General features: G+C 42.2%; 7 non-coding genes and 19 pseudogenes across 7 annotated transcripts; all 26 read left to right on the forward strand.

The window, feature by feature from the left end:
* Window positions 1–440: 440 nt before the first annotated feature.
* On the forward strand, window positions 441–559 carry LOC136760766 (uncharacterized; annotated as a pseudogene).
* A 210-nt stretch (window positions 560–769) lies between these two features.
* On the forward strand, window positions 770–888 carry LOC136761241 (uncharacterized; annotated as a pseudogene).
* Window positions 889–1,103: 215 nt separating this feature from the next.
* LOC136762187 (uncharacterized) lies at window positions 1,104–1,222 on the forward strand (annotated as a pseudogene).
* Window positions 1,223–1,443: 221 nt separating this feature from the next.
* Window positions 1,444–1,562, forward strand: LOC136760767 (uncharacterized; annotated as a pseudogene).
* A 219-nt stretch (window positions 1,563–1,781) lies between these two features.
* LOC136762376 (5S ribosomal RNA) lies at window positions 1,782–1,899 on the forward strand. Its single transcript, XR_010820577.1, has one exon. It is a non-coding gene; the product is annotated as a 5S ribosomal RNA (ribosomal RNA).
* A 544-nt stretch (window positions 1,900–2,443) lies between these two features.
* Window positions 2,444–2,562, forward strand: LOC136760617 (5S ribosomal RNA). The gene has a single exon (XR_010820237.1). It is a non-coding gene; the product is annotated as a 5S ribosomal RNA (ribosomal RNA).
* A 219-nt stretch (window positions 2,563–2,781) lies between these two features.
* Window positions 2,782–2,900, forward strand: LOC136761483 (uncharacterized; annotated as a pseudogene).
* Window positions 2,901–3,116: 216 nt separating this feature from the next.
* LOC136761519 (5S ribosomal RNA) lies at window positions 3,117–3,235 on the forward strand. The gene has a single exon (XR_010820364.1). It is a non-coding gene; the product is annotated as a 5S ribosomal RNA (ribosomal RNA).
* Window positions 3,236–3,451: 216 nt separating this feature from the next.
* LOC136761464 (uncharacterized) lies at window positions 3,452–3,570 on the forward strand (annotated as a pseudogene).
* A 557-nt stretch (window positions 3,571–4,127) lies between these two features.
* On the forward strand, window positions 4,128–4,246 carry LOC136761256 (uncharacterized; annotated as a pseudogene).
* A 216-nt stretch (window positions 4,247–4,462) lies between these two features.
* LOC136761280 (uncharacterized) lies at window positions 4,463–4,581 on the forward strand (annotated as a pseudogene).
* Window positions 4,582–4,802: 221 nt separating this feature from the next.
* Window positions 4,803–4,921, forward strand: LOC136762026 (uncharacterized; annotated as a pseudogene).
* A 220-nt stretch (window positions 4,922–5,141) lies between these two features.
* LOC136761636 (uncharacterized) lies at window positions 5,142–5,260 on the forward strand (annotated as a pseudogene).
* Window positions 5,261–5,484: 224 nt separating this feature from the next.
* Window positions 5,485–5,603, forward strand: LOC136761614 (uncharacterized; annotated as a pseudogene).
* A 220-nt stretch (window positions 5,604–5,823) lies between these two features.
* LOC136761637 (uncharacterized) lies at window positions 5,824–5,942 on the forward strand (annotated as a pseudogene).
* A 224-nt stretch (window positions 5,943–6,166) lies between these two features.
* LOC136761615 (uncharacterized) lies at window positions 6,167–6,285 on the forward strand (annotated as a pseudogene).
* A 215-nt stretch (window positions 6,286–6,500) lies between these two features.
* LOC136761143 (uncharacterized) lies at window positions 6,501–6,619 on the forward strand (annotated as a pseudogene).
* Window positions 6,620–6,829: 210 nt separating this feature from the next.
* LOC136762424 (5S ribosomal RNA) lies at window positions 6,830–6,948 on the forward strand. The gene has a single exon (XR_010820623.1). It is a non-coding gene; the product is annotated as a 5S ribosomal RNA (ribosomal RNA).
* A 216-nt stretch (window positions 6,949–7,164) lies between these two features.
* Window positions 7,165–7,283, forward strand: LOC136760614 (5S ribosomal RNA). The gene has a single exon (XR_010820234.1). It is a non-coding gene; the product is annotated as a 5S ribosomal RNA (ribosomal RNA).
* Window positions 7,284–7,498: 215 nt separating this feature from the next.
* Window positions 7,499–7,617, forward strand: LOC136762135 (uncharacterized; annotated as a pseudogene).
* A 212-nt stretch (window positions 7,618–7,829) lies between these two features.
* On the forward strand, window positions 7,830–7,948 carry LOC136761942 (uncharacterized; annotated as a pseudogene).
* Window positions 7,949–8,164: 216 nt separating this feature from the next.
* Window positions 8,165–8,283, forward strand: LOC136761234 (uncharacterized; annotated as a pseudogene).
* Window positions 8,284–8,488: 205 nt separating this feature from the next.
* Window positions 8,489–8,607, forward strand: LOC136762121 (uncharacterized; annotated as a pseudogene).
* A 216-nt stretch (window positions 8,608–8,823) lies between these two features.
* LOC136761679 (5S ribosomal RNA) lies at window positions 8,824–8,942 on the forward strand. Its single transcript, XR_010820381.1, has one exon. It is a non-coding gene; the product is annotated as a 5S ribosomal RNA (ribosomal RNA).
* A 221-nt stretch (window positions 8,943–9,163) lies between these two features.
* On the forward strand, window positions 9,164–9,282 carry LOC136761080 (uncharacterized; annotated as a pseudogene).
* Window positions 9,283–15,795: 6,513 nt separating this feature from the next.
* On the forward strand, window positions 15,796–15,910 carry LOC136762312 (U5 spliceosomal RNA). The gene has a single exon (XR_010820516.1). It is a non-coding gene; the product is annotated as a U5 spliceosomal RNA (small nuclear RNA).
* The last annotated feature ends 9,114 nt before the right edge of the window (window positions 15,911–25,024 follow it).

The following is a 25,024-nucleotide window of genomic DNA, read 5'->3' on the forward strand; positions in this document are numbered from 1 at the left end:
ACCAGATCTCAACCCAATAGAGCATCTTTGGGATGTGGTGGAACGGGAGCTTCGTGCCCTGGATGTGCATCCCACAAATCTCCATCAACTGCAAGATGCTATCCTATCAATATGGGCCAACATTTCTAAAGAATGCTTTCAGCACCTTGTTGAAGCAATGCCACGTAGAATTAAAGCAGTTCTGAAGGGGAAAGGGGGTCAAACACAGTATTAGAATGGTGTTCCTAATAATCCTTTAGGTGAGTTCATCGTAGCTCTTAATACTCTCTTTCTGTCTGGAGGAGATATAATTGAAGTATTGTACACATACCCGGCTACTTTCAACACCCATTGCTGCACTGATATTTTTCCCTCCATTTTTCTTTATCCATTTTTTTTTTGCTGGAAGTTCCGTCAATACCCGCCAGCCTTTAAGAGACATCATGCAGCCCGGCCTCTTGGCTTGCGGCCACACCGTCCTGAACACGCCCGATCTCGTTAGATCTCGGAAGCTAAACGGGGCAGGGCCTCATCAGTACTTGGATGGGAGACCTCCTGGAAATACCTGGTGCTGCAAGCTTTTTACGTCTCCTGGGAAACTTCATCGTAGCTCTTAATACTCTCTATCTGTCTGGAGGAGATATAATTGAAGAATTGTACACGTACCCGGCTACTTTCATCAGCCTTTGCTGCACTGGTATATTTCCCTCTATTTTTCTTTTTTTTTTTTGCTGGCAGTTCCGTCAATACCCGCCAGCCTTTAAGAGACATCATGCAGCCAGACATCTCGGCTTGCGGCCACACCGTCCTGAACGCGCCCGATCTCGTCAGATCTCGGAAGCTAAACGGGGCAGGACCTGGTCAGTACATGAATGTGAGACCTCCTGGAAATACCTGGTGCTGCAAGCTTTTACGTCTCCTGGGTAACTTTATCGTAGCTCTTAATACTCTCTATCTGTCTGGAGGAGATATAATTGAAGAATTGTACACGTACCCGGCTACCTTCAACACGCTATGCTGCACTGATATTTTTCCCTCCATTTTTCTTTTTTCTTTTGTTTTTTGCTGGAAGTTCCATCAATACCCTCCAGCCTTTAAGAGACATCATGCAGCCAGGCCTCTTGGCTTGAGGCCACACCGTCCTGAAGACGCAAGATCTCGTCAGATCTCGGAAGAAAAACTGGGCAGGGCCTGGTCAGTAATTGGATGGGTGACCTCCTGGAAATACCAGGTGCTGAAGGCTTTTTACATCTCCTGGGTAACTTCAGCGTAGCTCTTAATACTCTCATTCAGTCTGGAGGAGATATAATTGAAGAATTGTACATGTACACGGCTACTTTCAACACCCTGTCCTACACTGATATTTTTCCCTCCATTTTTCTATTTATTTATTTTTTATTTTTTGCTGGAAGTTCCGTCAATACCCGCCAGCCTTTAAGAGACATCATGCAGCCCGGCCTCTTGGCTTGCGGCCACACCGTCCTGAACACGCCCGATCTCGTTAGATCTCGGAAGCTAAACGGGGCAGGGCCTCATCAGTACTTGGATGGGAGACCTCCTGGAAATACCTGGTGCTGCAAGCTTTTTACGTCTCCTGGGAAACTTCATCGTAGCTCTTAATACTCTCTATCTGTCTGGAGGAGATATAATTGAAGAATTGTACACGTACCCGGCTACTTTCAACAGCCTTTGCTGCACTGATATTTTTCCTTCCATTTTTCTTTTTTTTTTTTTTTTTTTTTGCTGGAAGTTCCGTCAATACCCGCCAGCCTTTAAGAGACATCATGCTGCCAGGCCTCTTGGCTTGCGGCCACACCGTCCTGAACGCGCCCGATCTCATCAGATCTCGGAAGCTAACGGGGCAGGGCCTGGTCAGTACTTGGATGGGTGACCTCCTGGAAATACCAGGTGCTGCAAGCTTTTTACGTCTCCTGGGTAACTTCATCATAGCTCTTAATACTCTCTTTCAGTCTGTAGGAGATATTATTGAAGAATTGTACACGTACCCGGCTACTTTCAAAACCCTTTGCTGCACTGATATTTTTCCCTCCATTTTTCTTTTTTCTTTTTTTTTTTGCTGGAAGTTCCATCAATACCCGCCAGCCTTAAAGAGACATCATGCAGCCGGGCCTCTCGGCTTTCGGGCACACCGTCCTGAACGCGCATGATATCGTCAGATCTCGGAAACTAAACGGGGCAGGACCTGGTCAGTACTTGAATGTGAGACCTCCTGGAAATACCAGGTGCTGCAAGCTTTTACGTCTCCTGGGTAACTTTATCGTAGCTCTTAATACTCTCTCTCTGTCTGGAGGAGATATAATTGAAGTATTGTACACGTATCCAGCTACTGTCAACACCCTTTGCTGCACTGATATTTTTCCATCCATTTTTCTTTTTTTTTTTCGCTGGCATTTCCGTCAATACCCGCCAGCCTTTAAGAGACATCATGCAGCCAGGCATCTTGGCTTGCGGCCACACCATCCTGAACGCGCCCGATCTCGTCAGATCTCGGAAGCTAAACGGGGCAGGGCCTGGTCAGTACTTGGATGGGAGAACTCCTAGAAATACCAGGTGCTGCAAGCTTTTTACGTCTCCTGGTAACTTCATCGTAGCTCTTAATACTCTCTTTCTGTCTCCAGGAGATATAATTGAAGAATTGTACACGTACCCGGCTACTTTCAACACCCTTTCCTGCACTGATATTTTTCCCTCCATTTTTCTTTTTTTTTTTTTTTTTTTTTTGCTAAAAATTCCGTCAATACCCGCCAGCCTTTAAGAGACATCATGCAGCCAGGACTCATGGCTTGTGGCCACACCGTACTGAATGCGCCCGATCTCGTCAGATCTCGGAAACTAAACGGGGCAGGGCCTAGTCAGTACTTGTATGGGAGACCTCCTGGAAATACCTGGTGCTGCAAGCTTTTTACGTCTCCTGGGTAACTTCATCGTAGCTCTTAATACTCTCTATCTGTCTGGAGGTGTTATAATTGAGGAATTGTACACGTACCCGGCTATTTTCAACACCCTTTGCTGCACTGATATTTTTCCCTCCATTTTTCTTTTTTCTTTTGTTCTTTGCTGAAAGTTCCGTCAATACCCTCCAGCCTTTAAGAGACATCATGCAGCCAGGACTCTCGGCTTGCGGCCACACCGTTCTGAACGCGCCCGATCTCATCAGATCTCGGAAGCTAAACGGGGCAGGGCCTGGTCAGTACTTGGATGGGAGACCTCCAGGAAATACCTGGTGCTGCAAGCTTTTTACGTCTCCTGGGTAACTTCATCGTAGCTCTTAATACTCTCTTTCTGTCTGGAGGAGATATAATTGAAGTATTGTACACGTACTCAGCTACTGTCAACACCCTTTGCTACACTGATATTTTTCCATCCACTTTTCTTTTTTTTTTTTTTTTTTGCTGGCAGTTCCGTCAATACCCGCCAACCTTTAAGAGACATCATGCAGCCAGGCCTCTCGGCTTGCGGCCTCACCGTCCTGAACGCGCCCGATCTCGTCAGATCTCGGAAGCTAAACGGGGCAGGACCTGGTCAGTACTTGAATGTGAGACCTCCTGGAAATACCTGGTGCTGCCAGCTTTTACGTCACCTGGGTAATTTTATCGTAGCTCTTAATACTCTCTTTCTGTCTGGAGGAGATATAATTGAAGTATTGTACACGTACCCAGTTACTTTCAACACCCTTTGCTGCACTGATATTTTTCCCTCCATTTTTCTATTTTTTTTTTTTTTTTTTTCTTGCTGGAAGTTCCATCAATTCCCTCCAGCGTTTAAGAGACATCATGGAGCCAGGCCTCTTGGCTTTGCAACCACACCGTCCTGAACGCGCCCCATCTCGTCAGATCTCGGAAGCTAAATGGGGCAGGGCCTGGTCATTACTTGAATGTGGGACCTCCTGGAAATACCTGGTGCTGCAAGCTTTTTACGTCTCCTGGGTAACTTTATCGTAGCTCTTAACACTCTCTTTCTGTCTGGAGGAGATATAATTGAAGAATTGTACACGTACCCAGCTACTTTCAACACCATTTGCTGCACTGATATTTTTCCTTCCATTTTTCTTTTTTCTATTGATTTTTGCAGGAAGTTCCATTAATACCCTCCAGCCTTTAAGAGACATCATGCAGCCAGGCCTCTTGGCTTGCGGCCACACCGTCCTGAACGCGTCCGATCTCGTCAGCTCTCGGAAGCTAAACTGGGCAGGGCCTGGTCAGTACTTGGATGGGAGACCTCCTGGAAATACCAGATGCTGCAAGCTTTTTACTTCTCCTGGGTAACTTCATCGCCGCTCTTAATATTCTCTTTCTGTCTGGAGGAGATATAATTGAAATATTGTACACGTATCCGGCTACTTTCAAAACCCTTTGCTGCACTGATTTGTTTCTCTCCATTTTTCTTTTTTCTTATTTTTTTTGCTGGAAGTTCCATCAATACCCGCCAGCCTTTAAGAGACATCATGCAGCCAGGCCTCTTTGTTTGCGGCCACACCGTCCTGAACGTGCCCGATTTCGTCAGATCTCGGAACCTAAACGGGGCAGGGCCTGGTCTGTACTTGGATGGGAGACCTCCTGGAAATACCAGGTGTTGCAAGCTTTTTACGTCTCCTGGGGAACTTCATCGTAGCTCTTAATACTCTCTTTCTGTCTGGAGGAGATATAATTGAAGAATTGTACACGTACCCGGCTACTTTCAACACCCTTTCCTGCACTGATATTTTTCCCTCCATTTTTCTATTTTTTTTATTATTTTTTTTTGCTTGAAGTTCCGTCAATACCCGCCAGCCTTTAAGAGACATCATGCAGCCAGGCCTCTTGGCTTGAGGCCACACCGTCCTGAATACGAAAGATCTCGTCAGATCTCGGAAGAAAAACTGGGCAGGGCCTGGTCAGTAATTGGATGGGTGACCTCCTGGAAATACCAGGTGCTGCAAGCTTTTTACGTCTCCTGGGTAACTTCATCGTAGCTCTTAATACTCTCTTTCAGTCTGGAGGAGATATAATTGAAGAATTGTACACGTACCCGGCTACTTTCAACACCCTTTGCTGCACTGATATTTTTCCCTCAATTTTTCTATTTTGTTTTTATTTTTTTTTTGCTGGAAGTTCCGTCAATACCCTCAAGCCTTTAAGAGACATCATGCAGTCAGGCCTCTTGCTTGCGACCACACCGTCCTAAACGCCCCCAATCTCGTCAGATCTCGGAAGCTAAACGGGGCAGGGCCTGGTCAGTACTTGGATTGTTGACATCCTGGAAATACCAGGTGCTGCAAGCTTTTTACGTCTCCTGGGTAACTTCATCGTAGCTCTTAATACTCTCTTTCAGTCTGGAGGAGATTTAATTGAAGAATTGTACACGTACCCGGCTACTTTCAACACCCTTTGCTGCACTGATATTTTTGCCTCCGTTTTTCTTTTTTTTTTTTTTTTTTTTTTTTTTGCTAGAAGTTCCGTCAATACCCGCCAGCCTTTAAGAGACATCATGCAGCCAGGCCTCTCGGCTTGCGGCCACACCGTCCTAAACGCCCCCAATCTCGTCAGATCTCGGAAACTAAACGGGGCAGGACCTGGTCAGTACTTGGATGGGAGACCTCCTGGAAGTACCAGGTGCTGCAAGCTGTTTACGTCACCTGGGGAACTTCGTCGTTGCTTTTAATACTCTCTTTCTGTCTGGAGGAGATTTAATTGAAGAATTGTACACGTACCCGGCTACTTTCAACACCCTTTGCCGCACTGATATTTTTCCCTCAATTTTTCTATTTTGTTTTTATTTATTTTTTGCTGGAAGTTCCGTCAATACCCTCAAGCCTTTAAGAGACATCATGCAGTCAGGCCTCTTGCTTGCGACCACACCGTCCTAAACGCCCCCAATCTCGTCAGATCTCGGAAGCTAAACGGGGCAGGGCCTGGTCAGTACTTGGATTGTTGACATCCTGGAAATACCAGGTGCTGCAAGCTTTTTACGTCTCCTGGGTAACTTCATCGTAGCTCTTAATACTCTCTTTCAGTCTGGAGGAGATTTAATTGAAGAATTGTACACGTACCCGGCTACTTTCAACACCCTTTGCTGCACTGATATTTTTGCCTCCGTTTTTCTTTTTTTTTTTTTTTTTTTTTTTTTTGCTAGAAGTTCCGTCAATACCCGCCAGCCTTTAAGAGACATCATGCAGCCAGGCCTCTCGGCTTGCGGCCACACCGTCCTAAACGCCCCCAATCTCGTCAGATCTCGGAAACTAAACGGGGCAGGACCTGGTCAGTACTTGGATGGGAGACCTCCTGGAAGTACCAGGTGCTGCAAGCTGTTTACGTCACCTGGGGAACTTCGTCGTTGCTTTTAATACTCTCTTTCTGTCTGGAGGAGATTTAATTGAAGAATTGTACACGTACCCGGCTACTTTCAACACCCTTTACTGCACAGATATTTTTCCCTCCATTTTTCTTTTTTCATTTTTTTTTGCTGGAAGTTCTGTCAATACCCTCCAGCCATTTAGAGACATCATGCAGCCAGGCCTCTTGGCTTGCGGCCACACCGTCCTGAACGCGCCCGATCTCGTCAGACCTTGGAAACTAAACGGGCCAGGGCCTGGTTAGTACTTGGATGGGTGACCTCCTGGAAATACCAGGTGATGCAAGCTTTTTACGTCTCCTGGGGAACTTCATCGTAGCTCTTAATACTCTCTTTCTGTCTGGAGGAGATATAATTGAAGAATTGTACACGTACCCGGCTACTTTCAACACCCTTTGCTGCACTGGTATTTTTCCCTCCATTTTTAATTTTTTTGTTTGCTGGCAGTTCCGTCAATACCCGCCAGCCTTTAAGAGACATTATGCAGCCAGGCCTCTTGGCTTGCGGCCACACCGTCCTTAACGCGCCCGATCTCGTCAGATCTCGGAAGCTAAACGGGGCAGGGCCTGGTCAGTACTTGGATGGGAGACCTCCTAGAAATACCAGGTGCTGCAAGCTCTTTACGTCTCCTGGGTAACTTCATCGTAGCTCTTAATACTCTCTTTCAGTCTGCAGGAGATATAATTGAAGAATTGTACACGTACCCGGCTACTTTCAACACCCTTTCCTACACTGATATTTTTCCCTCCATTTTTCTTTTTTTTTTTTTTTTTTGCTGGAAATTCCGTCAATACCCGCCAGCCTTTAAGAGACATCATGCAGCCAGACATCTCGGCTTGCGGCCACACCATCCTGAACACGCCCGATCTCGTCAGATCTCGGAAGCTAAACGGGGCAAGGCCTGGTCAGTACTTGGATAGGTGACCTCCTGGAAATACCAGGTGCTGCAAGCTTTTTACGTCTCCTGGGTAACTTCATTGTAGCTCTTAATACTCTCATTCAGTCTGGAGGAAATATAATTGAAGAATTGTACACGTACCCGGCTACTTTCAACATCCTTTGCTGCACTGATATTTTTCCCTCCATTTTTCTTTTTTCTTTTTTATTTTGCTGGAAGTTCCGTCAATACCCTCCAGCCTTTAAGAGACATCATGCAGCCAGGCCTCTTGCTTGCGACCACACCGTCCTGAGCGCGACCGATCTCATCAGATCCCGGAAGCTAAACGGGGCAGGACCTGGTCAGTACTTGAATGTGAGACCTCCTGGAAATACCTAGTGCTGCAAGCTTTTACGTCTCCTGGATAACTTTATCGTAGGTCTTAATACTCTCTATCTGTCTGGAGGAGATATAATTGAAGTATTGTACACGTACCCAGCTACTGTCAACATCCTTTGCTGCACTGATATTTTTCCCTCCGTTTTTATTTTTTTTTTATTTTGCTGGAAGTTCCGTCAATACCCGCCAACCATTAAGAGACATCATGCAGCCAGGCCTCTCGGCTTGTGTCCACACCGTCCTGAACGCGCTCGATCTCGTCAGATCGCGTAAGCTGAACGGGGCAGGTCCTGGTCAGTACTTGGATGGGTGACCTCCTGGAAATACCAGGTGCTGCAAGCTTTATACGTCTCCTGGGTAACGTCATCGTAGCTCGTAATACTCTCTTTCAGTCTGGAGGAGATATAATTGAAGAATTGTACACGTACCCGGCTACTTTCAACACCCTTTGCTGCACTGATATTTTTCCCTCCATTTTTCTTTTTTCTTTTTTTTTTTGCCGGAAGTTCCGTCAATACCCTCCAGCCTTTAAGAGACATCATGCAGCCAGCTCTCTAGGCTTGCAGCCACACTGACCTGAACGTGCCTGATCTTGTCAGATCTCGGAAGCTAAACGGGGCAGGGCCTGGTCAGTACTTGGATGGGAGACCTCCTGGAAATACCTGGTGCTGCAAGCTTTTTAGTCTCCTGGGTAACTTCATCGTAGCTCGTAATACTCTCTTTCTGTCTGGAGGTGTTATAATTGAGGATTTGTACACGTACCCGGCTACTTTCAACACCATTTGCTGCACTGGTATTTTTCCCTCCATTTTTCTTTTTTTTGCTGGAAGTTCCGTCAATACCCGCCAGCCTTTAAGAGACATCATGCAGCCAGGCTTTTTGGCTTGCGGCCACACCGTCCTGAACGCGCCCGATCTTGTCAGATCTAGGAAGCAAAACGCGGCAGGACCTGGTCAGTATTTGGATTGGTGACCTCCTGGAAAAACTAGGTACTGCAAGCTTTTTACGTCTCCTGGGTAACTTCATCGTAGCTCTTAATACTCTCTTTCTGTCAGGAGAAGATACAATTGAAGAAATGTACACGTACCCGGCAACTTTCAACACCCTTTGCTGCACTGATATTTTTCCCTCCAGTTTTCTTTTTTCTTTTTTTTTTTGCTGGAAGGTCCGTCAAAACCCGCCCGCCTTTAAGAGACATCATGCTGCCAGGCGTCTCGGCTTGCGGCCACGCCGTCCTGAACGCGACCGATCTCATCAGATCTCGGAAGCTAAACAGGGCAGGGCCTGGTCAGTACTTGGATGGGTGACCTCCTGGAAATACCAGGTGCTGCAAGCTTTATACGTCTCCTGGGTAACATCATCGTAGATGTTAATACTCTCTTTCTGTCTGGAGGAGATATAATTGAAGAATTGTACACGTTCCCGGCTACTTTCAACACCCTTTCCTGCACTGTTATTTTTCCCTCCATTTTTTTATTTTTTTATTTTTTATTTTTTGCTGGAAATTCCGTCAATACCCGCCAGCCTTTAAGAGACATCATGCAGCCTGGCATCTCGGCTTGCGGCCACACCGTCCTGAACGTGCCCGATCTCGTCAGACCTTGGAAACTAAACGGGCCAGGGCCTGGTTAGTACTTGGATGGGTGACCTCCAGGAAATACCAGGTGATGCAAGCTTTTTACGTCTCCTGGGTAACTTCATCGTAGCTCTTAATACTCTTTATCTGTCTGGAGGAGATATAATTGAAGTATTGTACACTTTGTCTTAGGGACAGTCTGGCTAGCAGTGACTGAGTGGTTGACAGACGACAAGCAACGGAATGTACGTGCTCTGTGATGTCATAGCAGTCAGCTGAGAGAGGCTCGTGATGTCATCGCTGAGCTGTCTGTCTGTCTGTCTGTCTCTCTCTCTCTCTTTCTCTCTCTCTCTCTCTCTCTCTCTCTCTCTTCCTCTCAATTCAATTCATTTGTATTGTCAAAGCAATTGGACATACATACATACATATATATATATATATATATATATACATACATACATACATCCATACATGCTAGAAAGTCATTACTATGTTATCTTAAAGGCTAACTTAGCAGAACATATATCATTATAGAACAGAGTTCATAGGTCAACACATGGTTTTAGGGAACAGGCACGTAGGTCATACCGTTTGACAATGTCTCCAAGGTTCTCATCGTAAATAACAAACAGAAATCAAACTATCTTCTGGGCTGACCTTCTAGCTTGACCGTATCTTTCTTAAGTATACAAGAGAGAAAAACATGTGTAAGAAAATAATTTCTAATTTTCCTTCTACACATATATACATACATACATACATATGTAGCGTTATGTTGGGTGTATTTGGATAAGAGCATTTGGGCTCTGAGCTGAAGCACTGATCTAAAGAAGACCTCTCCCCCCCCAAAGTTATCAGATTTCCTTAGCTCATCAGCTTGGAACTGGTTTGCATCAAAGTGACAGTTTTGGGGAGGATGGCACCGAGAAGAGGCCAAATAGTTTGGAATTCTGCTATGAGATGTCTGGAGAAAGGGGCCTGTAGGTGATAAAAACTCTTTGAAGTGGATGAGAGCCGAAATCCCGACATAGAGCTACGAACCCAGGCCAACCGTCATTTCCAAAAGATGGCATGGATTGACATCAGTCATAAATAAAGCCTCCCTCCAATAGGACACTGGGGGCTGAAACTGAAATCCAATCTCAAGAACTCAGGGACCAATCACCTACTGATCTGACAGACTATAAGGAACAGCGGACAGTCTTTCTCTCTCTCTCTCTCTCACCTGAACCAGAAACTCGCTGCCACAGCTCAACCTGTAGCTCTGTTGCCAGAACCGGAATCAGAAACCAACCAAGTCTTTGCCGGCAACAGAAGAGTTAAACTGGGAGAAGGAGATTGAGCCGTACGAAGAATTCTTTTAAAGGACTTTATTAAATAAATAACTTCACAGACCCACCTGATCAGTGGAGTTTTACAGCTGGACAATTGACTAAGTCGACTGAATACGAAAGTGTCAGTCACTTAAATAGCTATTTGAGTCTTAAGAAACTTGACCCTTGGAACAAACAGGGCCCTGCTTTCCTCAAAGACTTCGTCTTCAAGTAACTACGGTGGAACCATGCTTACAAAGAAGATTTTGTGCACAACCTTGGAGCCTTCAAACCAATGGAAAATCTGTTTGGAAAAGACTCTACATTCGCGAAACCCCAACTTCCAGGTGCATCGACTGAGTGGAAGTTCTTGGACAAAGCCGAACCGGACTGCCTTTGTTCCAAACCACACGGACCTCGTGCCGTGTGCTGTTATCTGAGCCCGAAGCCAGACAGGCCTCTCTGCGACGAAGTTCACATAAGTTTAACAGTTTGGAGTTTGTGATTCATGACATTTGAGAAATCAATTAGAAATGTTAATCTGTGATTCATAACTCTAGAATGTGTAATATCATTTAGTTTTCTTAAATATAAATGTGAGTTGCATTAAACTGTTTTGTTGATAATTTTAGAAATAAAATCTGTCAACGCCGAGAAATATCTTCTCATTCCTGTTTAACTGTTTAGTCTGAAATTGACACAATTTAATAGACATTAGATTATTGGTGGCCCTGCCTATCCTTAATCATTAAATAATAATCAGTTAAGGGAAATTGTGGTAACAAATAGGATCTTTCTCGGCACCTAAACGTAAATGAGACTGATATATATATAACGAGAAGTTACCTGACATAAATACTAACCTGCGTAGTTATTTAATGTCTGACTAATAATACTAACGAGAGACTCACCTTCGTCTTACTAACCGGTATTGTAGTCAATGTGTTTATAACCTTTTTTGTTTAACGATTTGTTAAACGGAATGTACGTGCTCTGTGTTGTCATAGCAGTAAGCTGAGAGAGGCTCGTCATGTCATCGCTGAGCTGGCTGGCTGGCTCTCTGTGTGTGTGTGTGTGTGTGTGTGTGTGTGTGTGTGTCTCTGTCTGTCTGTCTGTCTGTCTCTCTCTCTCTCTCTTACTCTCTCTCTCTCCCTCTCAATTCAATTCATTTGTATTGTCAAAGCAATTGGACATGCATACATACATACATACATATATATGGAAAATAAACAATATGTGTACATCTCTTTCTGCATTAGTGGTGCCCTCACAGATGTGCAAGTTACATGACAGACAGACAGACAGACACACACACACTTTCACACACAGACAGACAGACACAGACACACACAGACACACACACACATACTTTGACAGACAGACAGACAGACACACGCATATTATGGGTCTTTGTTGGGTAGTGAAATGGGTAGCATCAGTTGCAGTGTGGGTAATGTCAGGGAGCCAATCATAGTCCCCGTTATTTGCATATCGCAAAGCATTCTGGGAAAAGCAACTAAACACGTTTAGTCATGTATTTGTCCATAGTTTACACATGAGATGAAAGAGACAGTATGACGTATTGAGCACCTGGGATTCCTCATGTGTATGTGAGGGGCAGAGGAACCGGATCCCAAGTGTGCGTCCCAGGTGCTATAGGTTTCAAAGCATGCAGGGGAATAGGCACCCCACCCTGACACCTATAGAAGACTGGATAGGGAGATATAAATAGCAATGGGGAGACTCTTGTACTTGGTGTGGCTCTATCCATATAGTGGGGCCAGCAGCCACTTAGCAGGTGTAGCAATAGAAGCTCAGCCTGGGGAGACTGGATTTAGCATTTCCTCTCCATTTTGATAACTATCCATAATCATTTCTGCAAAATACTTCTATGATACCTATGTATGTTTTTTACTTGTACTATATTATACTATCAAGTATCAGTGTACACATACAATGTGACCTGTTACATTAATACAGAGGCCACGGAAGGCCAGATCACTAATAGCCACTGTCCCCTGATATTACACTTTTTTACAATCACTTTGGCACTCATTTCAGAACCTTGATGTCATTTTTCAAAACTCTAGACACTAAACTCACACCCGATGATCAAAATGCACATTTTTCAAAACTCTAACACTTTTTTACAATTGCTTGGATACAATACACATCAACCTCAGATCATTTGTTCATTGAACTAAAATGACACAACTTAACATCAAAGTATTACCATTTCAAAATGCAATTCACACATTACATCTGAGATCACTGTCTATTCATTTCATTACAAAGATCTAACTATCAATTGATACAGCTGCTCAAAATGATAAGTGACTGTTGCATTACTCTTAATGCATAATTTTATGGAAACTGACAAACAATATTCCATGTTTCGATCATGAAAGTTTCAGGATAATGAGATCCATTGACATCAATAAACGAGGAGCATGAACCAGTTGGACTACATTATCTATGGATGTAATATTTCATCATCATTCATCATCATGTAGCACTTTTCCACACCATGTTTGCAGTGTGGAAGGAAAGTTAGAAATTTTTTCTCTAATACCTGTTTTTCTCTCTTGTATACTTAAGAAAGATAAGGTCAAGCTAGAAGGTCAGGCCAGAAGGTAGTTTGATTTCTGTTTGTTATTTACGATGAGAATCTAGGAGACAATGTCAAACAGTATGATTGAAATGCCTGCTCCCTAATCCATGTGTTGATCTATGAACTCTGTCCTATAATGATATAAATTCTGCTTAGCTAACTTTTAAGATAACATAGTAATGACTTTCTGATTATAACCAGCTCTTTGATTTTTGTGTATAAAAGCTCTGACTGTTAAAATGAAGGCAGAGCGACTTTGGGATCTACTTGAGTCACTGTTCCTCTCCACGCTGCGTGTATTAAAGGCATTGCAACTAACGCTCCAACGTGGTTGAAGATGATTGTTCTTCCACATCAGATTTGACATTACTGTATGTATGCAGGCCCTTGTAATTGCTTTTCCAATACTGCCAACTGGTTATTGATGATTGATTTCACATTGTGGTACGAGTATCGAGTGAAATGAGTGCTATCCACCCCAGCAACACAGTGATAACATGGAGCCGGCAAGTCATCCAGGTCACAATAGAGGTCAAGCAGTGGGAGGAGGAAGACGTGGTGGTCAAAGGAATGGAAGGGGACATGCACCCCTTCTGAGAGGTGGTCGTGGGCCTCGTCATAGAGGAGGGCTTAGGCCTCACCAGAGAGGCAGCCATGGGCCTCATTTGAGAGGTGTTGGGGGAACGTGGTAGAGGACAAGGCCACGGACCAGACAGCGGCAGCAACAGCAAATAGTGTCCAGTGAAATCCGAGAAATAGTTGTAGAGCATGTTGTAAATCATGGCATGACCATGACTGAGGCAGCTACAATGATTCAATCAAACCTCAGAATCAACTCAGGATCAACTGTGGCCTCAATCATCAGAAATTTCCGTACTGAGAAGCGGCAAGTCTTCAGCATGCACTAAACATTAGGCTACTCTCAATTGTCAAATGACTGTATACTGCATACCAATGTGTAGCACAGAGTATAGTGTGCCTTTTGAAAGAAATGCAGACAGAGTGAAGCAGCTGATGACTGAGTATGTTCAGGTATGTTCAGTTTCAAGATGCCTCTTGTGAAAAATGGTTGTGAGAACCTGAACCTGAACACAGGGCTGATGGAAATTCAGAAGTACAGTAATCAATCCTTTGTTTTACACTAAGCCAGGTGAGGAACACTGCAGTTGACATTTTACTGTAGTTTTGTTCTTTTTTGTAGCTAATTATTGTTGCATGGCTTCAAAGAAACCTATGGTGTGATTTGATTGTATTGCATCAATACATTTCAGATTTTGTTCAATGATTCCACTGTGTCTGTAGTATTCTCTCTACTAGTCCTTTTACAGTGATGTATTTATGTGTAGTACCATAATGAAACATGTATCACATATTTTGTACTACAATATTTAATGATTGTACGAACAACTACACAGTGAAACTATCGGTATCTTCTGTGTGGGTGATCTAAATAAATGTTACTATGGTATTTCATGATAAATGAATTATTTGAACCAACAAGTCTGCAAGTGCAAGGTTTCTTTAAAGATATGAATGCACAATGCAATGTTTTGAACATTGGACAGCCTGTGTTACAAGTGATGACCGTTTTGAGTTTTGTGTCTAGAGTTTTGAAAAATGACATCAAGGTTCTGAAATTAGTGACAAAGTGATTGTAAAAAACTGTATATTCATCCTATTTAATGTGCTCTTTTAAAATGTACTTTTCTTTTTTATGTTGCCATTTCTGTTCTACCAATGTTTCAGTTGTTAGCCAAAGATTGACAGAGTACATCTCATACACACAGGCCAGACAGCAAGGATTTCTTTTTGAAATTCAATTACAAATGCTGCATGAACTCATCAATACGATTAGAGCTCCTGAAAGCAATATAACTAACTCACTCTACAGCATCTCATTAGCAGTGAAAAGAAACCAAGAAAGTTGGGACAGTCGACTGTTTACCACTATGTAACATCACCTTTTCTTTTAATAACACTTATTAAGCACTTGGGCACTGAAGACACCACTTGGTTAAGTTTAGCAAGTGGGATTTCCCCCCATTCATCCATTATGCATTTCCTCAGCTGCGCAACTGCACAGGGCCTTCGTTGTCTTAATTTGCACTTCATAGTGCGCCACACATTCTCAATTCGGAGACAGGTCAGGACTGCAGGCAGGCCATGCTAGCACCCGCACTCTCTGCCTACGCAACCATGTGCTTGTAATCTGGGCAGAATGTGGTTTGGCGTTATCCTGCTGAAAAATGCAGGGATGTCCCTGGAAAAGACGATGTCTGGATGGCAGCATATGTTGCTCCAAAATGTGTACATCTCTTTCTGCAAAAATGGTGCCCTCACAGATGTGCGAGTTACATGACAGACAGACACTCATACACACTGTCACACCCACACACACACACACACTTTCACAGACAGACACACGCACACACACTCACTTTCACACAGAGACAGACACACAAACACAGAGACAGACACACACACACTCACTTTCACACAGAGACACACAAACACATACACTTTCACACAGACACACACACACATACATACATACATACATACATATATAAGGAAAAGAAACAATACATTTAAAAATCACAAAAAGATGTAATAAAGTACAGAAAATCTAAATGTAATAAAATGTGATCTTTAATACACACAAATATGTATGGCTGGTCGGATGCGTCTTGGACTCGGGTTCCTCTTCATTACGTATAATGCTTTTGCCTTTTGCTATAGCTTTCCGTGGAGGGGATCGTGGGTGAGTTTGTACCATTCTTGGGAGGCTCTGCCTTGTTGGGGCGGAGCTGTGATCCAGGTGAACAGCAGATCGGACATAGGTGGGCATGTGGGCGGAGGAGGAAGGCCGGTCAAGCAAATAAGCTTGCTAAGGTACGCAGCAGCAGCAAGCAGCCCCACCATCCAGTCAGCCAGCCAGTCTGGCTGGCAGTGACTGAGTGGTTGACAGACGGCAAGCAACGGAATGTACGTGCTCTGTGATGTCATAGGAGTCACCTGAGAGAGATGTTTGTGATGTCATCGCTGAGCTGGCTGGCTCTGTGTGTCTTGCTGGCTGTGTGTGTGTGTGTGAGAGAGAGAGAGACTTTTTGACTTTTATCAGACTTCATTGCCTGTTTGCAACACGCAATAATTCATACAAAAGAAAATAAATAAATAAATAAAAAATAGTGTTCCCCTTTGTTTGTCTCCCCCCAACAAGCATTAACTCCGCCACTGATCTGTACACTTTTAAAGAAAGCAACCCAATACACACAACAAAACAACCATCAAATACTAAACCCTATAAATGAATTACATAATAAAAACCAACTCCCCGTCATACAATTCACAAAGGGCATCATTAATACACCAGACCTGTTCAAAACTCTCCAAATCATTCATCAGCCTGTAATAGTTAAACTCTAGTCTGACTCTGCACTTGACCAGCATGGCAAACACTATAACTGCATCCTCAACTGCCCTCCCCACACACTCTGTTCTTCCTAGTCTTATAGACGGCCATTTTAGCCTGGCCCAGCAAGAAGTTTACCAGCTGGTCCACATGTTTGGTCTTTCTGGTGTATCGCGCCCCTAAAATAAAAACCTTTGTGTTAAAAATCAGGTTAAGATCAGTAAAAAGACGAGTTAAAAGACTAAAAATGGGTGACAACCGAGAGCAAGTGCTGAAACAGTGAAACACGGTCTCTCTCTGAGCACAGAATGGGCAGGCGTCGGACACAGCAGGGTTAAGAACAGTAATAAAAGAATTGACAGCAATAATGGTGTGTAACACCCTCCACTGCAGATTGCCAGCTCTCTTATTGAGGGGGGCTTGTACAGGCTTCTCCAGGCGGGCGCAGTGTCTTCCCCCAGCCCCAGCCTGTAAAGTAATTTTAGGAATCACAAAGAAACAGTTGAAAGTGCTAAATAAGTATTTTGATGCACCATATTAATTTAGGAAATTTACATGTTGTTTTTCATCAGCTTCTGTATCTGATGGCTCCACATCACTGGCTGGATTGACAGCAACGACACTCTAAAAAAAGAAGTGTTAAGTTTGAGCATTCAGGACTTGTTTTGAAGATCCTGAATATCACTGGTCCACAATTTATCTGTGAAACTATGGGTTAATCTCCATATACAAAATACTTTTCACACACACTTTAAATTTACAACTAAATTTACATGTTGATGTCTTTCGTCAGCTTCTGTATTTGATGGCTCAATATAACTGGTTGCATTAACAGCAACGGCACACTACAAGAAAATAACATTATATTTAAACATTCAGGACTGGTTTAGCATCACCTCGAATATCCCTAGCCCTTGAGGTCGATTGTTATTGTGGTATTCAAGACCAGTGCTTCTCAACCTTAGTCCTGGAGGAGGCCCACTGTCTGCTGATTTTCATTACAACAACATTGTAGGTTATATCAGTGACTGTACCCCTATGCCTGCTGTTTTTTTTCCAGTTGAGCTCTTAATTACCTAATTGGCTTAACTGAAGCCATTTAACCCTTTTCCCAGGTCTTTGGTTGTTGATGAGTTACAAAGAGCTGGATTGTGGCCCGCCATGACTGGAAGTGAAGAACACTCACTCTAGGCCTTTAACTTAATGTTCATATGTAGGGGCCTATCCATCTGATTTGTTTTTGCACATTTATTAAAAGAAAAATTGATGGTACGTGAAATCATCTGAGCTGAAAAATATAATGTTCCACCAATAATAAAATAAATGTATTAATTAAAATTATAGAGATAATAGAATGTTCACAGATTATTAGTTCAGAAAATAAAATATTTTTTTATATCTTAAATAGAATTAACACTCAAATCAGTTGTAGGGTAAACAAGGTCTATTTTTTGGATTGATTTTATAATTATACATGTATGGCTGCATGAAGCTTACCTGAGAATCTGATATTTTAGTAACTTTGTTGCTTCTTGTTGGGTAGTCCACGTTTGCCGCCGTTCTTTTTCTGTAAATGTAAATCAAAAGGCAATAATTACATACTGTAATTAAAATACAAAAAGTATAAACATTGTATTATTATTTTTGTATCCTGTTTCACCATCTCGATGCTGTTCTTTTTGGAATTGCATATCTAGGTTTACTTAAATACTGTTTATAAGATTGTAAACTCATCATCCAAATTTCTTCATTTGCCAAACTTTATGTAGTGCGCTTGCAGTTTCAGAAGAAGAAAAAAAACTGTAACAGATGGGATATGTAGTACATTATACTCGAGTGGTCTATGCGATTACACCCTGTTGGTGTTATTAAGAACGCCAAGTACCAGAATGCAGAGCGGGACTGTTTTTTGTGCCGTGACTTGTCGGGGGAAAAAGGCGCAGAAAAAACGGACGAGAAGGTGAAGGTAGTATGGCGGTGATGCACGCGTTGGTGAAGTGGGAAAGCGGGGTCGACAAAGACTCTTACAGCGTGATTCCCACTGCTTGCTTTCGCAATTTTGATTTATTCAGCATTGCTGATGATGACGAAGAGACGACTCGAAACTTCAGAGCAGAGTGGAGAGACACGAACAAACCTCCAAAAGGTGGATGGCCTGTCCATGAAGCGCAGATCATTATGACTGGTAACAATGTTTATTTAAAAAAAAAAACATTAAAGTCTTTACATGCTATTTGATATATACAATCACAGTATATTTGAAATGAATGTTTAAGTTATTAATGTGTTGTACGTCTAACATACTCTTATAACATGGTAGGTGGTGGTGAGGGCGCTAAAACTCGTCATACTTGACTGGCATTTGTAAGAACGATTTATTGTGTGTTGTGCTTTACAATAAAATCCCCCAAATCACAAAATAAATTAAACCAGATATAATTTAACTTCAGTTTTGATTCAGTGTTGGCTGTTCATCTTAATTTGTATGGTCAAAGCACAGTATTTTTATGACAAATAAATATAATCCCCAAATATCTGTGGACATAATGCAGGGTTTTATTTATTTTATTTTTATTTTAGGAAAAGAAGGCGAACTAAGAAGAAAACTTAATGACCTAACAAAAATGCCCTGTCCTAAAATGAAGAGAGTACCTAAACCAAACAAAAAACTTCAAATTTCAGATGATAGTGACCTTGATGAACCACAGTTACCGGTGAGATAATTACTGCAAATATTAAATAAATGTATTGCAGGATTGTTTTTTTTTAATCATATTCATATATATATATATATATATATATATATATTTTCATTTTAAACTCTTTTCCTCTCTGAATACAGCACAAAATAAGAAAGAAAACCGATGGAGCTTCAAGAATTAGATCCCGTCATATTCTACAGACATTTAAAGAGTCCAGTGAAGTTGAGCTACAGCAAAACGTTAAGCAGCTCGAAAAGGAAAACACAAGACTTAAAAATGAAAACCAATGTCTTCGAAACCGTATGGTTGATGGTAAGTTTTTTTATTTATAGCAAATAATTCCTTACCTTGATAAATGTTATTCTTCAGTAATTTAGATTCCAGAGTAATGTATTATAGTTGATCATACTGAAGTAATCTAGAACCACAATACAGACTCTTAATGTGCACTGTCTAATAGTTTAATAATACTGATTATTAAATAAAGTTTTTCAACATAACTTCATAATCCTACATTAATGACTATATGCATTACATTAGACCTGGAAATTCTTGTATTTTATCTTTTTTATTTTTTTCGTAGCTAATGTTAATGACCCACAAAAAGGTCAGTTTGCCAATAACATAGAGCAAGTCTCTCAAGTATAATTGCAGGCATTGATGGTTTTGTTTTCACTTTGCATTAAATATATTACTAGAAATGATTATCATTTAATACTAAGGTTTTTTTCTCCAGAGATTCCAGACCTTTTGGACAATCTGAAAAAAATTGTAACAAAAGCCACATTTATCAGCAATGAAGACAAAAGTGTGTCACCATCAAGTGGTTCTGACAGCCCCACAGCAAATTGTTCTGAATCTGACAAAGAATCACCAAAACAGGTATAACACTCTTGGTCTACAATATTACAAAGACAAGGTAAAAATATATATATTGAAAACAAATATTGGTTGTAAACAATCTAATGATGCTACATTATCAGTTATATTCATAGTTATAGTTGATAATAAGAATGTAATTGAATTATGGGTGTCACAGATTCACTGACTTTATTATGTCTGTAAATTAATAAACTTAGAATTGAGACATACTGTGGTCTTTAATAACACATTTCTGTAACAAAATCACAGCCTTACTGATAATGTATTCCACTTAACATAATATAAGAATAGTTTGGGGATAAACTTGTTTTTTATTTACCATTGTCTTTTAGGTGGAAAAGTTCCCAGGCACTGGAGTTTACATTGACAAACTGTCCTGGATCCTTGCAGAGAGGTGCAGCACGAATACGTCATATGCAAGAACCCTGACGGTTGCTGTCTTTGACTTTCCAACATTACTAAAGAGCAATCTTCGTGGTGGTGGCAGCAAGAGAGATCCAACTTCGGAGACAATAAGATCCTCATTGATGTTATTGAGGATCATATACAGCTGCCTTCGGAAGGACACGACGTGTTTCAGTTGCGGGGCTTTGCAGCCCAGCGGGACCCTCTTAATGCCGGACATCAGCTGCCCGAGCCGGTGCGGATGAACGGAGGGACGTTAGACAGCGTTACCTTCCGGGCAGGAGCAGCGAGCGGCAACACCGGGGTGAAAGTGTCGTCTAACACTGTGCCATTAGCCACTAGCTGATTGACCAGATCAGTGGTTTTTAAGAAGATAACAATGGCAGCAGACTTGATATTTTCACACCCTGCTACCTCCCCAACCGCTAACACACACTGCTCTAGGGGGCAGAACTGCACCGGAGCGATCTTGACTCCATGGCGTCGGGTCAGTTTTTCAAAAGACGCATTCAGGGGGTCCGACCCCCCGACCCGGGAAGAACTACCGGTACTCCCCCCTCCCCTCCCCTGTTCCCCCACAATAAGAAAAGCACTGAAAACAGAAGACAAAATAAACAAACTGAAAAAAGTAAAGCAACAAAAAAACGCAGCCAAAGGACAGAGCTCTCAGCAGCACTCCCGCTCACTGCAGACCCCTCCCACACACTCCCAGCTGAGAGAGAGAGAGAGTTAGTGTCTGTCTGTCTCTCTCTCTCTGTAGATGCATCATAGGGAACATATGTAACAATCTCTCTTTTTGTTTACCAAAAATGAGAATGAACGTATTTCAAGTGGGTGTTGCCTTGGTTGGAAACGTTTTAAGATTATTTATGAAGTGTAAAGTGGATTTGTCTCAGTTCTCCGTAGTTTTCAATGTATGTGCCATTCAGTAGCGTTCATGTTACAGATGTGCCCTATGCAGTGGTAGGGTCAATAAAATGTCAGTAAAACTTTATTTTAGCAATTATGGAGGGGAAGAACTGCAAATAGCGGGTCCCCACTAATTATCTAACTTACCAACAACGTTTAAAATTAGGTCTTGCGAAGCTGCCAAATAATGCTGTATAATCGTATGTGTCTTCATACACCGGCTGCTATAGTCTGATAGCTTTGATTATATATACATATTTTCTCGTGAACCACAAATGCTATTTGCTTGATTTTTACAGAGTATGTTATAAATACCATTGTTATGAAGCCTGACAAATTGTATGCTGTAATTATGAATATTTTCAAATCATTTGTTTGTTTTTCCTAACATGTTACAAATGTTCCCTATGTGAAAGATGCATTATATCTTAATAACGTCTAAACAATTAAAGATATACAGATTATTATTTTCGGTAAAGTTATAACACATTGCTATTAACTATGTGTGTCAGTAAAAGTTTAAAAAATCCTAATAATTTTTTATTGATCCTGCAAAATAGGTGTTTAGGGAACATTTGTAACATTAGGGTTACGATTTGCCATAGACGCGGAATGAGTTTGATTGTGATGTTAAATGGGGTTTAAAGACGCAGTCGCCTCGGTGCTGATTACTATTGCTGTGTTTCTCCACTTCTACTCCATGCTTGGGAACGCCCACATCCAGTGACGTCAAAACCGGTGGAAAAGCGGGCCGGTTCAAAAAAGATCAGCTGGATCCCAGGCCGAGCAGCAGCTCCGGCTCCAGCACCGGCACCATGTCGCTGGAAAAGCGCTAAGTGAGCTCACAGTGAGCTCAGTGTAATGTCTGCTCTGGTGAGCTCACAGTGTGACCTAGTCGTTAGTTCACGTCTTCACTGGGTAGTCCATGACAACTTAATTGACTCAATTCTTGGGCTTAATTGGTCAAAATGACCATTGGTTGAAGGTACTCAGGGACTGATGTGTAGAGAGACTTATTAAACCTGCAGGATTGTGGTTTTCCCAGAACAGAATTAACCAGTGTAGCGTTATGTTGGGTGTATTCTGATAAGAGCATTTTAGCTCTGAGCTGAAGCACTGATCTAAAGAAGACCTCTCCCCCCCAAATTTATCAGATTTCCTTAACTCATCAGCATGTGAACTGGTTTACATCAAAGTGACAGTCTTGGGAGGATGGCACCAAGAATGGGCCAAATAGCTTGGAATCCCTGCTGTGAGATGTCTGGGGAAGGGGGCCTGTAGGAAATAAAAACTCTTTGAAATGGACGAGAGCCGAAATCCCGACACAGAGCTACGAACCCGTGCCAACCGGCATTTCCAAAAGATGGCATGGATTGACATCAGTCATACATCAAGCCCCCCTCCAATAGGACACTGGGGGCTGAAGCCGAAATCCAATCTCACAAACTAAAGAACCAATCACCTATTGATCTGACAGGCGTATAAAGGGTAACGCACGGCATCTCTCTCTCTCTCTCACCTAAACCAGTAACTCGCTGCCACAGCTCAACTTGTATCTCTGTTGCCAGAACCGGAACCAGAAACCAACTAAGTCTTTACCAGCAACAGAAGGGTTAAACTGGGAGAAGGAGATTGAGCCGTACGAAGAATTCTTTTAAAGGACTTTATTAAATAAAGAACTTTACAGACTGCGCTGCCCGCCTGTGCCCAGCCATCCAGCTGGACAATTGACTAAGTCGACTGAATACGAAAGTCATTTAAATAGCTATTTGAGTCTTAAGAAACTTGACCCTTGGAACGAACAGGGCCCTGCTTTCCTCAAAGACTTTGTCTTCAAGTAACTACGGTGGAACCCTGCTTACAAAGAAGATTTTGTGCACAACCTTGGAGCCTTCAAACCAGTGGAAAATCTGTTTGGAAAAGACTCTACATTCGCGAAACCCCAACTTCCAGGTGCATCGACTGAGTGGAAGTTCTTGGACAAAGCCGAACCGGACTGCCTTTGTTCCAAACCACACGGACCTCGTGCCGTGTGCTGTTATCTGAGCCCGAAGCCAGAGAGGCCTCTCTGCGACGAAGTTCACATAAGTTTAACAGTTTGGAGTTTGTGATTCATGACATTTGAGAAATCAATTAGAAATGTTAATCTGTGATTCATAACTCTAGAATGTGTAATATCATTTAGTTTTCTTAAATATAAATGTGTGTTGCATTCAACTGTTTTGTTGATAATTTTAGAAATAAAATCTGTCAACGCCGAGAAATATCTTCTCATTCCTGTTTAACTGTTTAGTCTGAAATTGACACAAGTTAATAGACACCAGATTATAGGTGGCCCTGGCTATCCTTAATCATTGAATAATAATCAGTTAAGGGAAATTGTGGTAACAAGTAATGATAGGATCTTTCTCTCCACCTAAACGTTAATGAGACTGATATATATATAACGAGAAGTTACCTGACATAAATACTAACCTGCATAGTTATTGAATGTCTGACTAACAATACTAATGAGAGACTCACCTTCGTCTTACTAACCGGTATTGTAGTCAATGTGTTTATAACCTTTTTTGTTTAATGATTTGTGTGTTATCATATGCGATCCCATGGTCTTTGATTTGGTCACGGAAGTGATTTGTCTTTGATTTGTTGATCTAGAGTTGAATTTTAATTAGTTTTTCCCTTTTGTATAATTAGTGTAGTGCTACATTTAGTCTTTGTTTTTGAATAAATTTGACAATTTATATCTTTGGAATTGGTGTCTGCGTCCAATTATTACAGAAATTGAGTTCTACAAGATTCCAGGATTCGTGATAAGGTGATACTATAAATTCACTTCTTTAATTGAATTTTATAAGTGTACCTTACGCTACACCTTTGACCACCACGTCTTCCTCCTCCCACTGCTTGACCTCTATTGTGACCTGGATCACCTGCCGGCTCCATGTTATCGCTGTGTTGTTGAGGTGGATAGCACTCATTTCACTCGATACTCGTACCACAATGTGAAATCAATCATCAATAACCAGTTGGCAGTATTGGAAAAGCAATTACAAGGGCCTGCATACATACAGTAATGTCAAATCTGATGTGGAAGAACAATTCCTTTATCCCTCTGTTCTCCACCAGGGTTGTGCTGTTCGCCTCGATTGGCAAGTTTGCAGTGTGAGGAGTGGATCCATGTCGTCGTTCCTAGGCACTTCACAGCTGTGTGGGTGGTCAGGAGCACCTGGTAGGGCCCTGTCCACCTGGGCTGTTGGGAGGACTTTCTCTTGTGTGCTTTGATATACACAGTCATCTTGCTGGAAGGGGTGGTAAACCTGCTGGGATGGTTCAGTCTGGGCGGCTTTCATCTGTGAATGGACAGCTTCGAAAGCACGTGTTAGTCCCATACAAAAAGACAACATAGCATCATCCATCAAGTGGATGTCCATTTCCCTTACAGACAATGGAGGAGTGATGGAGAGTCTCATAAGTCATCCCATAATAATCTCACACGGAGAAAGACCTGTTTTTCTCAATTTGCTGACGATTTCATTGTCATTAGGACTATAGGAAGGGGATCTGGACGTTTGAATCCTGTTTGTTTGCATATATTAGACAGCTTA

The sequence above is a fragment of the Amia ocellicauda genome, chromosome 10 (genome assembly GCF_036373705.1).
Source record: "Amia ocellicauda isolate fAmiCal2 chromosome 10, fAmiCal2.hap1, whole genome shotgun sequence".
Lineage (NCBI taxonomy): Eukaryota > Metazoa > Chordata > Actinopteri > Amiiformes > Amiidae > Amia > Amia ocellicauda.